The 15,507-nt window shown below is 38.4% G+C and overlaps 1 protein-coding gene across 12 annotated transcripts in view; it reads left to right on the top strand.

Moving 5' to 3' along the window:
• SVIL (supervillin) overlaps positions 1–15,507 on the top strand; it is a 266,599-nt gene that overhangs the window by 34,893 nt on the left and 216,199 nt on the right. For 11 of the 12 annotated variants that reach the window (XM_072651890.1, XM_072651879.1, XM_072651891.1 and 8 more), the window contains one exon: positions 3,532–3,615. The exons of the other annotated variant lie outside the window; for it this stretch is intronic. The gene's annotated coding sequence lies outside the window, so the exon portion shown is untranslated. The remainder of the gene's footprint in view (positions 1–3,531; positions 3,616–15,507) is intronic. 12 annotated transcript variants of the gene reach the window in all.

Here is a 15,507-nt window from a genome sequence, read left to right on the forward strand (position 1 = left end):
AGACTCTTAACCGAGGTAATAATAACTTGCCCAAGTGAGCATACAGCAGTGATTACTCATGACTCTTGAATTTCCAGTCTGCTCATTGGTCCATGTGCCAAGCCACCCCACCCCCCTGGGTACTTTTTGCTAGCTTTATCTCAGGAAGAGGGAGGTGATGTGGAAGACCAGCCTGGGGTGAGAAAGGAGAGCAGCTTGAACCCCACATCCTGCTGCAGATGGCAGTTAAGCATCAGTGTCTGCTAGTGGACGAGAATGGTCAGGCAAACAATGTCAGATGTGTGTGCCTTGCCCTTGCCCTTGTAGTGAAGGGTTACATGGGGTCATCTGGAGGCTGGAAATCTGAAAGGAAAAGAAACAGTCATTCTGGCAATGCTGGCTCACAAACTTACACTCATTTAAGAGATAAGGAAATGCTGTAGACACTGTTTAGATCAATAGTCCTAGATTTATCCTTAGAAACTGAAAGAAGTAAATAATTGGTTATTCAGTGTGTTTTTTAACTTGAATCTCCTAAACTACAAAGTCCCAAATTAGGTATTTACAAATTTGTTTTTCTATACAGTTCTCTCCTATTCATTGTTTGGCATTTGAACTCCCCATGCTATTACTTATTAGAAGATAAATAGGAAAATACAGTTTCTAGTACTAAGAATCTGTTATTTTTAATGTAAAAACCAGAAATCTTAGTCTTATTTTCTGACTTTCTAGAGAGGGAAGAGGCTATGAGATAATATTGTATTAGTTATCGTGACAGTAGAATTTGGGAGAGGATGGAGGCATTAGTCCCAAGTAAGTCTCAGACTTTTTAATATTTTATTAGAATGTTCATTTTGATCTAAAGAAAATATAGCCAATTGAAATACTGGTAAGATGACTTGGTGGTACAGTGGAGAGAATTCTGGGTTGGTAGTCAGGAAGCCTGGGTTCCAGGGCAACAGGTCTGCTGTTCATTGCTTCTAAGGGCAATCTTCTAACTGGACAGCCCAGTTAACTTTCTTAGGCCCCAGCTTCTCAGTTATAAAATGAGTTTTATATTAGATGGCATCTGAGGTCTGAGAATAATAGTGTTCCCAGAAGGTCACTTGTCCTGCTTCTAGCCCAGCCCCTACAGCCATCATTCAGGAAAGCTATTCCTGTGGATAAGCTGCCAGTGATCCCTACCAACTGCTGACCAACTGCTACTCCTGGGGAGGCAAACCAGCCCCGCTGAACCAGGAGCATCCCTATATCTCTCAGCTCCCTATCAATCTAGTGATAAACAGGTTTTTGCCATGAACCCATAGTACTCGTGTCAGACACTTTGGGGGAAATCACAAAATTGAGAGATATTATTGAAATACCTATCACTATTTTCAGACAATGAACTAGGCCCAGAACTGAATAGGAGGAAGATAACAGATGAAATCTCATTTGGGAAATAGATAAAAGTGGCATGCTGCAGGCAAGTCAATCCACTGTGACCACCACATCTCCTCTGACCTATGGGGACAGGTTAGGACCCTGAGCCCAAGAGTGTGTGAATATTAGTGCCCAACAGACCACTGGTCCCTACTTCTAACTCAGGTCCCATAGCCATTATTGAGGGGAGAAGTACATTTGGGGAAGAGGACTTCTTTCCCCACAACAAGTGTTGACCAGTAGCCACCAAAGTTAAGCACAGGAGTCTTAGAAGTGGCAGCGCCCCCAGCCCACTGGTTCTGCTGTCTGCTCAATCCTGCCAGGCATCATCCTGGAAAGTAACCACTGAGGAGATTAAGCAGAATCCAGAAAAGAAAGTTCTTAGCACCTTTAGCCCTCTCAAATGGTTCCGCATCAGAAACTGATTGGCTTTTGTCAATGGAAGTGACAAAGAGGCATTACCATTACCATATGCTTTACTCCTGTACCTTAGAGACCATGGGACCTTTCTGACTTGCAGTTTAAGACTTCTCTGTCTCATCTGTCCCATTAGATGTGAGATCCTTGAGATCAAGGACTGTCTTATTTTTCTGTTTTGTATCCTCAGAACATGGCTTTGCACTTAATAAATGCTTTTTTATTCCTTCATGATAATTGAGGACATTCCATGCATGAACTATCCAAAATCAGAGGTGATCACGAAATATGATGCATTGAAAATGCCAAATAGTAAATCTTCTCAACCATTCATTGCCATATGTAGATTTTGTACAGATATGGTAGAACAATCATCATAAGATCGTAAATTAAACTTGGAAGGAATTGAAGAGATCCTTTACCCTAAACCTTTCTTACAATGACTGAGGCCACCCTGAAAAGTGATATATTTGCCTCCCCATCACTCAGGGTGGAATCATCAGTGCTTTGATTTGATTTGAGAAGATTAGAACCAGGACTTCTGACACCAGAGCTTGTGCTCTTTTGATAGTTAGAAACTTAATTGTCTAATCTAATGGTAACCAGACAGTATAGCCCTTACCAGTTGGTGAGTCACATTGTAGGCAGGTCAGATATTGTAGTCTGCCTTTATAAAGATAATGCTTATTTATCTTTTCACCTTTGTTTTTATATAAAATGGGAGCTTGGCTGCTTAGCCACTGATCCAGTATTTGTTTAGATAGTGTTATTTAAGCATAAAGGAAGCAGAGAATGGGATCCATTAGGGGCAAGATGTTCTTGTACCTGGTCTTGCCAACCATTCTCTTATATGTAACTCCTAAGAAGCAGTTGCTCATGATAACATGATACCTAATTGCCCATTTGTAAGTTTAATGTTTTTCTTAGCTATGTGAAAAGAAGCGTCATTCCAGGAGTCAGGAGACCAGGGTTCTACTACTTAATAACTATACAGTCTTAGACAACTCAGCTGGGCTCACCGAGCATCCCTATGTCTCTTGACTCCCTTTCAATTTGGTGATTTGGGTAAATAGGTTTTTGCCATAAACCCATAGAACTCTCATCAGACTCCTTGGGGGAAAGCAGCTGTAGAGGGGTATTATTGAAATACTTGTAACTATTGTCAGACTATGAACCAGGCCTGGAACTGCAATAGAAGAAAGAGAACATATGAAATCTCATTTGGGAAACAGAGCAACACTTTGCCTGACTCCTGCTGTTCTTGAAACAAAACCCCATCTTTTTTAACATTATTGTTTTTCTGCTGATGTGTCATGGCTGTAAGTCATGGAATACCACATGGTTTGAGGAATCAGATCAAAACTCAGGGTCTCAATGGAGATATGCATGATGGATAAGGAATTATGAATCATGAATTCTGACCAACAAGTAGTTTAAAAGATATCAGAGATATGCATGACCAGAAAAGTATGAGGACCCAGGCTAGTCGTATGTCAACAACCTGTGAGGTCCATAATGTCAGGAGATCTAAGTCTAGGCCAGTCTCTAGCCTAATACATTGGGTGGAATACTTCCTAGTGGAGTTTTTACAGAATATGAAGGTTCAGGGTTGTTGAGAGAGAAATATCAACATTGATGAGATGAATGATTGAAAAAACATTTATTAAAGGCTTATTTCCCTACTATTTTAAACAGATTTATTTATTTTTCCAGATTAGAGCCCTATTGTGAAACTCCATTGTGGTGTGGAGGTGACCTCGGGTTCCAGAAGGCAATGCCAACAAAGCACATGTTCTGGTAGGTTTTACTAAGCATTTAAATCAGTAAATAATGGTACCATGGCTTTGGGGTCAGGCTTACCTTGATGAACCACATCTCATCCCCAGGATACTGGCCACCAAACAATTCCTTTTTTAAAGCAAGGCCACTCACAAAATGGCATACTAGTGAAATCCCTGATATCTCCAAGTTCAAGTCTGTAGCTATATCAGAAAAGTCAATGACAATTTTATTATTCTCTAGAGCTAATTTACCATAGGCTATTTTTAATATACTTAATAAGAAGACCAAAAACTTGTATAAAAAAGTAAAGGTTTTCTTTTCAACATACTATTCTTTATCAATAAATATGTTTGTTTTAACAAACATGCATTTCCTAATTTGTAATCACTTTATAATCTAAAATATGTGTTAAAAACCAAAAAAAGAGGAATTTTTTGTTGGAAAGCAAAGAGATTATTTAGGCCAAGTCAATAAGGAGAAATTGAAATATTGATCTGTAGCTAAATTGTTCCTGAGTGTCTACCAGCACAAAGTTTTCCCTATTTGAGGGCCCAATTGGATTGACCCAATTCCATCACTGTAATCACTACCCTCCTTTAACTTTTGATCTTTAACCTAGTTCAGCCCTTCTAGTTATCTACTTCTGTTTGGGGTCATAAACTCCTCAAAAACTCAGTTATTTACAGTAAAAAATATATATATTTATATTATTATGTGATGATTTTTAGGGTACGAGACATGTCTTTATTTTATAGTTCCAAGAAGTTTTGGCTCCAAGTCAACTAACTGACTCTCCCTAAATTCCATAGTTCTTAGGAAACTAGATCTTTTCTCCCTGGCCTCCAGCAACAATATCTTATTCTATGTGGAAATTACTTTCTTAAGTAACCACTTGATTCTTTTATTTTTTTTAAATTTTTTTTCTCAATTAACAATCTTTTGTTTCCCTTCTTTCTCCGTCTCCCTCATTAAAAGGAAACCAGAAAATTAAAACCGTGTAACAAGTGAAAATAATAATAGCAATAACTACCATTTATATAATAATCATTTATGATTTACAAAACAATTTATAAACATTACCTCTTTTTCCCTCATGGCAACCCATGAAATTCTATTTTATCTATTTCATAGATAAAAGAATTAAGGCATACTGAGGTTAAGTGACTTGTCTAGGGCTCCACAGCTAGTAAGTGTCTAAGGCAAGATTTTAACTCAGGAACATGAGTCTTCCTGACTGCAGACCCAGTGCTCTATCTACTGCACTACCTAGCTGCCATCATACTGACTTACAAAACCACATATCTACACTGTATTATCTATGTTTTATTGTATTCTATCCACCAATCCGCCTAACTCTGATATGCATGGTCAAGTAAACCAGATCTCCAGATATGTCTTATTCTGCTCTCTGTCAGGAGTGGGGTAGCTTCTTTATGGGTCCTTTGAAGTTCTGTTTAGTCGCTGTTTTGATCAGAGTTCTTAAGCCTTACAAAATTGTTTGTCTTTACAAGATTGCTGCTGTTTAAATTGTTCTCCTGGTTTTGCTCACTTCATTCTGCATCACTTGATACAGGTCTTCCCGGGTTTCTCTGAAACTGTACCCTTTATCGTTTTCTATGGCACAATAGTTCATAGACCGTTGGTCTACGTTCATAGACCATTGTTTGGCTGTTCTCTAATGGAAGAGCGGCCACCTGATTGTTGAATTTGTTATTCTATTTTCCTCTCATTTTTTTTTTTTTTACCACCGAACTCTTTAATTTCTTGAGGATTCCCAGCTTAAGGTTCAGTTCCACTTACCTATTTCTTCATTTCCCACTTGTACAACTTATACAATCTCTACCCAATCTTCAGGTTCTTAGGGTATCGTATGCATTGCCCTCCTACTCTTCAGGCGCTAATCCAGCTTTGCTTCATCTGACCAACTCCACTACTGAGATATGTTTTTGTAATTATAAAATAATATTATTAAATTAAGATGATTCTAGTATCAACCAAAAGGCGCGCACACACACATACACACACACACGCATGCACTTTTTCCACTTGTAAATTAAGGTACTGTTTAAAAATATCATTACTCTCTCATTAGAGAGGCAGTGTGGTGCCTTGGATGGAGAACAGGCCTAGAAGGCAGGAGAATTTGTATTCAAGAACCACTTCCAACAGATTCTGACTGTGTGACCCTGGGCAAGTCACTTAACCATTGTTCCAGTTTCTTTATCTATACACAATCTGTAAATAATAGCTTCTAACTCCAAGAACTGTTAAGAGGATAAAATAAGATAATATTTGTAAAACACTTTCTTAAACTTAAAAGTGCTATGTAAATGCTGACTGTGATGTTAATAATATGTGGCCACAGATTAGTCTCTTAATTTATTATCCAAGTCTCACTTTCCTTATTTGGAAAATGAGGTTGGATTGAATGATGTCTAAGATCCCTTCCAGCTATGGAGACTCACCAAAACTCTCTTACCCTCCATTTTCATATCAATAAAATGGGGATAATGATAACACCACTTTGGAGGGTTCTTTTGAAGATCAAATCAAACAGCAAATGTTAGATATCTAACCACTTTGACATCCTTTTTTTAATCAGATTCCAAATTCTTCCCTTCCTTTCCCCACTCATTGAAAAGGTAATCAACATGATGTCAGTTACATGCAAAATATATATCCATATTAATCATATTGCCAAAAAATAAAAATAAAAAGCAAGAAACGTAAAGAAAATGAAATGCTTCAATCTATATTCAGAGTTCATCAGTTTTCTCTTGAGGTGGCTAGCATTTTTCATCATAGCTCCTTTGGAATTGTCTTGATCAGAGTGGCTAAGTCATTCACAGTTGATCATCATTACAATATTGCCTTAACTGCACAATGATCTCCTCTTTCTGCTTACTTGACTTTGTATCAGTTCATATAAGTCTTCCCAAATTTTTCTGAAATCATCTTGCTTGCCATTTCTTATAGCCTAATAGTATTCCATCGCAATCATGTACCGCACGTTGTTTAGCCATCCCTCAATTGATGGGCATCCCCTCAGTTTCCAATTCTTTGCACCACAAAAAGAGCTGCTATAAATATTTTTATGTGTATGGGTCTTTTTCCTTTTTCTTTGATCTCTTTGGAATATAGCCCAAAGATAGTGGTATTGGAGGGTCAAAGGGTATGCGCAGTTTTATTAGCCCTTTGGGCTTAGTTCCAAATTGTTTTCCAGAATGACCTGGCCAGTTCTGTGTCAAAAGCTTTGAAAACCTCATAGAGCTGGATAAATGTTTGCTAATGCTGCAGTTGCTACTACTACTACTACTACTACTACTACTACTACTACTACTACTACTACTACTACTACTACTACTACTACTACTGCTACTACTGCTACTACTACTACTTTCTCAGGTACCTTCATACCAGGAAAGGGGTGCCACGAATAATGGACACAAGTTCTCTAGGTATTAATAAAGATATAGTCCCTCATTGTAAAATTATTAGGCATTGTAGTTTATAAACCAGTTCCTTGTGAGTTTGGGTAGTGTAAATCAATTCCAAGGGCTGGATCCTTCCTAGGTCAATACATAAAGTTGAATTTCTGACTGTATGAATGAAGACCAGACTCTAGACTGAGTTGATTTTTTTTTCAGGTATCAGCCCTCCTACAGAATGTCATTTTTGCAGTCTATCTATCCCAATTCTCCCAACAAATCTCTTTTTAAAAATTCATTCTTTCAATTAATTCAATTAATTAATAAATCAATTAATTTTCTCTCCCACCCAAAACCATCTTTGCTACAACATTCTTTATAGGTAGTACCTGCCTAAATACCTATTGATGATACTAATTGAAGAGGATTGCTTCTCATCTCTTGTGTTAAAAACAAAACTTAAGCTGTTACCTTCTCTGTAGTGTTGGGGAGAATTAATATTAATAAAGAATGGGGAAAATTAAAATCTCATCCCTAAGGGGACTGTCCACTAAGAGGGGAAAAGGAAAACAAACAGTGGCTTGGGTCCAGAAGCCTAGCATCCTTGTTTACATGCTCTGTTGACATGACCCCTGCATGAAACTTCCTCTCTTGAGTTTCTGAAGAGAAAAAAAAAATTGGCGTGTTTTTTGATTGGCAGATTTGGCAGATTGGCAGAGTTGTCACAACAGGAAAAAAAAAGAAATATCATTTTGGTCAGATCTCAGAATAAGGGTTTTATAAACCACTAAGAGACTGAATTCCTCTTTCTGTTAAAGGATTGGGGGACGAGGGGGGTTGACTGATAGGCCTATCAGTTACAAGTATCTAAGAAATCCTGCCTGCTTCTAAATAAGATTTTGATGAAAGTGAGGGAGCCCAGGGAAAATGAATTTTTATTACAAATGTGCATAATTTGATTTGAAGCAAATTGGAAGTCTGGCTTAGGGAAGAACTGAGGCTGGGGAAAGGGTCAAATCTAATTCTGATCCTCTAATTACACAGACCAGTAAGTCTGAGGGTGGAAGCTTATAATTTTGGTTTGTCCTCACAAAGGCAGAGAAAAGTGCTTTCTAGTGCTAGTGCCAGTGTGATAGGAGTAGAAGAGTCCTATAGTGGCATTTGCCTGTCAGCTGATGGCAGAATGTGGCTACCTATTTAGACAACTCTTCTGGAAGAGAAGAGTAAAAACCGAGTTTGATAGCCATATCTCTTATTAAAACACAAAACTGTTCCAAGACTTCCTGGGCAATATGATTTATCTTAATTAAAATATATTTAGTTAGCACCTTCTCTTTGCCCAGACATACAAGTTGTTAGAAATGCAGAGAAAGGTGTCAAGGAACCACTAACTTCACTGGGGAAATGGGTCACATAACCTTCTTCTGGAAATGTGATTGTTGATACTAGGTGATGAACAGAGGTTTAGTGAATAGTTCATAGAGTAAATGCCATAGGGGTTCAGTGGAAGGAGAGATCACTTTGAGGCACTTGGTCACAACAGCCTTGTGAGAGATGGGAGGTTTGAACTGGTTTTTCAAAGATAAGTAAGACTTATAGAGAGTGGAGGACCTCATGGTAAATGGGGCTGGAAAGATCCGTAATAGGGTTAGAGATTGCATAGGTGAGAAAATGTCATGCATATTTGGGGAATAGTGAGCAAACTAGTTAGGCTGGAGTGAATGGTGTTTGTGGCAGACTAGTAAGAGAGAAGACTGGAAAGGTCAGTAGGGCCAGATTTTGGCAGTCAATGGCAGGCTAAGGAATTTGGATTTCAGCCTGTAGGCAGTTGGGAGTCATTAAAGGTTTTAAGCAGGGGGATGGGGGAGGAGGAAGGAAGGGCATGATGAAAGGACATGATGAAGTAATATTTTTAAGATAGTAAACCTGACCAGCTGGAGAGATTGTAGGGAGAATGATTAGACAGAGACCAGTTGGGAGACATTGTAATAATGAAGGTGAAAGGTAATAAGGACCTGGACTGTAGTAGTGGCAGTGGAATGGAAAAGGACTGTAGAAATTAATTAAAAGAACTTTGTGATGGGATATGGTGCGCTCTCTCTCTCTCCCTCTCTCTCTCTCTCTCTCCCTCTCTCTCTCTCTCTCTCTCTCTCTCTCTCTCTCTCTCACCGTTTACTCATTTTACTCATGTCTGACTCTTCATGGCCACATTTGGAGTTTTCCTGGCAAAGATACCTGAGTGATTTACCATTCCCTTCTCCAGCTCATTTTACAGATGAGAGAACTGAGGCAAACAGGATTAAATGACTTGTCTGGGGTCAGTTTTTGAATATAAACTTTTCCCTTACACTATACAGCCAGCCATCTCTATAACAGTAAAAAATAAAAGTAGGCAGAGGTGAGGGGGAACTTAGCTGAACTAACCAATTCTTGGACTGATATGCTCCGTATTCAAAAATCTCCATCTTCGCACTGAAGGGAGGGACATATATTTTTCATCTCTTTTCCACATCGCAAAGTATTTTTCCAAAGTGGCTTTGTATTATTGTGAGAAGCATCCATTTTCACTCTGATTACAAACCATATCTTACCATAATGCCATGCTCTGTACAATTGAAGTTAGATAAAAGTGCTTAGGTTTACTTCTTTGTTTTGCCTCACTCTGGGTGCCTACTTTATCTATGAAATATTTATTGAAATATTTCATAAGAGTTGAATAGAAATTAAGATTTGAAACAAAGCAAACAATGGTATAAAAATGCATTTTTTTGTTAGGTTTAAATTTTTCTCATTTTGTAGTTTTTCACAGGATTTGGAGATAATATGTTTGACTAATTATCTATTCTGGTTAACTGAGTACACTCTTAGTTGTCAAAATACACAGTATTAGTTTTCAGAGAATTGGAATTTTTTAAAGTGTGGAACTACCACTGAGCATTATTTAATTTTTTTAGTGACTGATATAGAAGCTCTCGTATTTTATGCCTTAGTACCATTGATGTAAACATTGTTTATCTTAGTGTGAATGGAAACCTCTGAGCTTTTTGTTTATTGGGATTCTGGATAGATAGTAGTCTTCTGTATTTAAATTAATGCTATGATATGATTTGCAATCACTGGGAATTAGAGAATCACAGAATCTGAATTATAAGGGACTTCAGAGCTTTCCTAATTCAGCTTGTCTTTTGACCAAGAATACCTCCAGTAATGTTGACAAATGGTTACTCAGACTCTGCTTGAAACCTTCAGTGAGGAAAAACTGGATCTCTCCCAACTTTAATGCTAAGGAAGTGTTTCCTTGTAGCTAGTCTAAATCTATCTCTTTGCAAATTTCACCTGTTTTTTTCTGATTCTGCCCTTTGGGACTAAGCCAAAATAAACAAATCTAAGTCCCCCAGCTTCCCTTCTCTAGACTAAGAATCTCCAACCTCACCAAATGATCCTTGTATGGTAGAATTGTCTCACCAACCTCACCACCATCTGGATGTCCCCTAGCTCAGTACTATCCTTTGGCCAATGCGTCACCCACACTGAAGACAGTGGCACAGAATCTCCGAGTTGGGAGGTCTGTCAGAGATCATCCATTGTGACCTCTTACTGAAGAGGGATCTCTCCTGCAGTATATCTTAGAAGTGATCATCTGTTATAAGGAAGGACTTTTGGACAGGTGACAGATTGATGGAGTTGGGGTGAATGACAAAGATAGGGAATGGATCTGTAATCTCATTGACATAGGGTAATTCTGGGTGAGAAAGCTCCTTCTGCCTATGCTGTTTGGCATCTCCTCTGTCATCCACCTTTTCATCTTCTAGAGCTATGTAAAACTTATAAAGAATTTCCTGTGGTATCGAGAGGCTAATTATTTATCCTATCATCCAGCTAGTATATGCCCCTAAGACCAGGAAGACCACTTCCTTTGTAGTAGAGGTACTATTTGAAAAAAAGGAAGAAAAGGATGCTGATGAATCATCTTAAAAATCCACGGAAGAGAGCCCAGGGAAGATCGGAAGGAGACATAACCAGGTCAGGACAGAGTAGAGCTATCGTGTTCAAATATGAAACATGACAACAACAACAAAATTCAAGCTCTGCCCAGTGGAAATTTACAGTTTCATAAACAATTCACCTTCTCTTCTTTTCACAGAGAGACACACTAATACTTATTAATGTTTTTCAAGTTCATATCAATGAAAAAGGGAAATTTTAATTGAAAAAATGACCATTTCGCCTTTGTTTAGCATTCATCATTCAACCTCAACTGACTGATCTGTCATGTTCTTAACATTCTGGTAGGGAAGAATGTGTGTCTTCCCTCCTGGTTCAGGGAAATGATTAAGCTAACTTGCTAAGGTGTCACACTTGGGTGCTTCAGAATGGGTCTTCCTCCTGCCCCCTTGTTATATAAACTACTTAAAGAATTTGTGCTATAGTGTCATGGCATTCTTACACTCCCCCCTCATGTAGACATGTCCTTCAAATGAATGGGAGGTCTTTTAGGATGGATTTTCAGTTTCTGTTCAGGTGAATAAGAACAGAGAGCGGTGACTGAGATTGCTGCCCTTAAACTTTGACTTGAAGAGCTCTTTAATTATTTAGGGGGCAGGTCTACATTCAAGGATGGTTCATTCCCCTGAGAAATAGCTGTGAGTTGTTGTTTTTTTTTTAACCTACTATATTTGGAGAATTCATTCCAATATGTAGTAATAAATTGGGGGAAAGGGCAGGTTGGGATACTTTCAGCTGACTTCAAGTGACTAGGTGCCAATTTAATTTCATGTATATTGTGGTATAAGAGATTTATACAGAGAAATCTTATTGAATAAATGTATAGCTAAATCATAGCTCTTTAGACTCCGATACCTGACCTATATAAGAAGTAAGAGAAAGAGAACCTTGGCTACTACTGGTTTAAAAAAAATGTACACTCATTTGTATTGAGAATAAGATTAAGAGTAAAGAAGTTTCTTATAACCAACTGACCTTAATCGGGTCTCTCTTTGATTCATTTCTCATTTCTTAACAGAATATGCACCAGAAGAGTGTTAATGCCTGAATTTAGTCAAAATACGTTAAAACTCATGGTCAGTTTAAACTTCCTTTAGAACAACAGGTTATTATTAAATTACACATATTATATATAATTCAGAAACAGATAATTCTGTAACTTGGCTAGGAGCTTGGGGTTTACAGTTAAGTGGTGCTAAGACTGGAAGCAGCTCATTTAGGGTAGAGCTCCTTTTGGATCTGAGGAGTAGACAACATAACCAGAGCTGAGGAACCTGTAGCCACATGTGGCCTTCTAGATCCTGAAGTGCAGCCTTTTGACTGAATCCAAATTATTCTGTAAAATTTGGATTCACACTACACTTCAGGATCTAGAAAGCCATATGTCCTCAAGGCTGCAGGTTCCCCACTCCTGCATAAGCAGTAGCCTTGATCATAAGGGACATGGCTGCTTGGTAGTATTGGAATTCCCCCAGTAGGAATGTATTTTGAAAATATGATGAATTCTAGTATAGAAAACATCATCTTGTAAGTTTGCTTAAAAATAGGTGCCATGAGATTACTCCTCTTGTTAGTGAGAGGCCGCTTGCTGAATTTGGGAGTCAGATAAACAAGTCACTTAACCTCTGAACCTGAGGTAAGATTTAGCTACCAAGATATATGAAGTAGGATGGGATCTGAGTGAGATGGATGGAGTTGTAAATCAGTGACATCCCAGATCCTTGGCTATATATTTCTTTTCCCCCTTTCTTCATAAAGTACTTTTCTAAATCATCCAGGTCATTCACTGATAAACATGGATTTGGATGGCCAGAGAGCTATAAAACTGGCATCCCACCCATCGGTAGTGCCTGGCCCAGAGTAGGTGCTTAATAAATGACTTACTGTTGGTGACTCTGGAGAGACTCTTTAATGAGAGTTTTTCCTTTGGTCAAGGGATACAGACCATGTGTACCAATGGTGTACAACTTATTGAAATATTCCACTGTTTTACCCTTTATAACGAGGAAATTATTCCTTGGGGAGAAGGCATAGGACCATGTACATGTCTTAGGCCCAGGGACAGTAGCTTTATCTGAATAGAAGATGTGACTCTGAGGACTACTTAAGGCTCAGTTGGTCTCTCAAGATGGGAGACTTTGGAGAGCAGAGAAGAACCAAGGGGTTTTTCAGTGCTGAAGGTGACCAAGGTACAATGTGGGTGAGAATGGTGAGAGGAAAGGGAGACCACTAGTATAATCAAATCATTGCAAAAGACTTTTCCTCATCAAAAAATGAAAACTTCATTTTTTTCTTTTAATAAGTTTTACTTGACATCTTGTTTTTATAGCACCTTCTATCCCTTCTTCCTTCCCTCCCCAGAGAACTAATGGAAGAAAGAGGAAAAAAGGAAGAGGAGAAAAAGTAATTCAACAAAACCAACCAACCCATTACCAAATATGACAATATACACCCATAGTTCCCCACCTTTGCAAAGAGGGGAGGGAAATATGTCTTCTTTCTCTCTCCTTCAGGAGCAACCCTAATCATTATGATTATCAGGAGCTAGGTGAAGCATATAGCACCAGGCCTGGAGTCAGAAAGACCTCAGACACAAGCTGGGTGACCCTGGACAAGTCACTTAATCTCTGTCAGACTCAGTTTCCTCATCTGTAAAATGGGCATGGTTATAGTAGTGCCTCACTCGTAAGGCTGTTGTGAGGATCAAAGGAGATAATAATTGTTACGTACTTAGCCTGGCACATATTTAAGCATTATATAAATATTAGCTATTATTATTAACTATGTGGCATTTGGTTTCATGTTTGTTGTTACTGTTGTTTTAATTTTTATTGTTGCATTGATCATATCTCTTGTTTTTCTCATTCTGCTTATGTTTCTTTGCATCAGCTCATCAAAGTCCTTCCCTACTTCTCTGCATTCTTCATAATCAGTTTCTTCCATTCTGGTAATATTCCATTTGTTGCCACACAACAATCTGTTTAGTCCTTCTCCATCTGGTGATCATCTACTTTGTTTTCAGATCTTTGCTACTAAAAAAAAAAAATACTGTCACACAAATGAGGCCTTTCTCTTTGACCTCCTTCAGGTATATGCCTGCCTAGCAGTGAACTCTTGGTAAATGTGTTGTAATTTAATATTAATTGGACATTATAAAAAAGAATCACAAGATTTGGGGGCTAGAAATGGTCTTAGAGATCTAATTTTAAAAGGTTTATCATTTTACAGAAGGTAATTCTGAGACCTAGAGGGAGGGTATTATTAATTTTTAAAAAATGGTCCATGGTGCTTTCTCAAATCACACTTTGAAATCACACTTCCCTAGAGTAGGGAATCAGGTGGTTCAGAAGACCCATCCTGTGCCAACAGAGCTGGTTTTTTGATGGATGAACCTAATGCTGTAATGAGAATAATTTCCTGCCAAAAGGAAATGAGCATTGGAAAAAACCTGTTCCCTGTTGCCAAATGGATACTCTATCCCACTCAAATCCAGCTGAAATATAACCATATTGCTATTTTTCCTACCAGATCTTATCAAAAACAGAATTGTTGGCTTTGGAAATGTGATGTTGTGACTATAAGAACCAAGTGCCCTGCATCCTATAATAATTCAGAACACTTCATATAATATCCCAAGGACCTAGAATGACAGAGCCAGCCAAGTCCACACAATTCTTTGCAGTACTTTTCAGTCTAGGAAACCTATGTAAGAGTGTCTTCTGCCAGAAACAACCAGGAGGCCAGTGCCAGTGGAGAGGAGTAAGGTGTGAGAGGATTAGAAAGGCTACCCAGTGGGATTTAAGCTTTTCTGGGACATTTCCCCTACTTTTCCCCGGCCAAGGGGTACCCTTTCACTTGTGTGCTTAGTTCTCTTTTAATTCTGTGGAGGTCAACAATTATCCCCTCACTCTGACATCTTCAACCTTTCCTCCTTACCCCCTGTCTCCTTCCCAGCCTGTACAAGTATGCCTCTATATCTTTGAATATAAACAAACCCTCCCTCCATCCTGCTACACCTCCCACTGTCCTGACCCCACCTTATTGTTCCTCTTACTTGACAATCTTCTTGAGTAGTCCATGATTATTGCCTTCACTTCCACACACTATTGAGGTGCACTCTTAGAGGCAATCACAAACCCTCTAGTTGTCAAATCCAAAAGTCTTTTCCCAGTATTCAATTTTTTGACCTGTCTATGATGATTTACTCTGTTGACGACTTCTTCCATCTTGATATTTCCTGCTCTTAGCTCCTTTGACACTTCCATCTTATTTCCTTATTTTAACTTTGGGACTATTCCTTCTCTGGCTTTTCTGGCTTTTCTTTTCCCCCATGCCCTTTACATGTAGAGTCATAGATTTGCAGCTGAAAGGGACTTCAGAGGACATCAAATGTAGTTCCCTTATTTGATAAATAAGTTAAATGAGTGACATTAAACAACTTGCCCAAAATCATAAAGGTAGTAAGAAACATCAG

This window comes from Notamacropus eugenii, chromosome 3 (genome assembly GCF_028372415.1).
Source record: "Notamacropus eugenii isolate mMacEug1 chromosome 3, mMacEug1.pri_v2, whole genome shotgun sequence".
In the NCBI taxonomy this organism is placed as follows: domain Eukaryota; kingdom Metazoa; phylum Chordata; class Mammalia; order Diprotodontia; family Macropodidae; genus Notamacropus; species Notamacropus eugenii.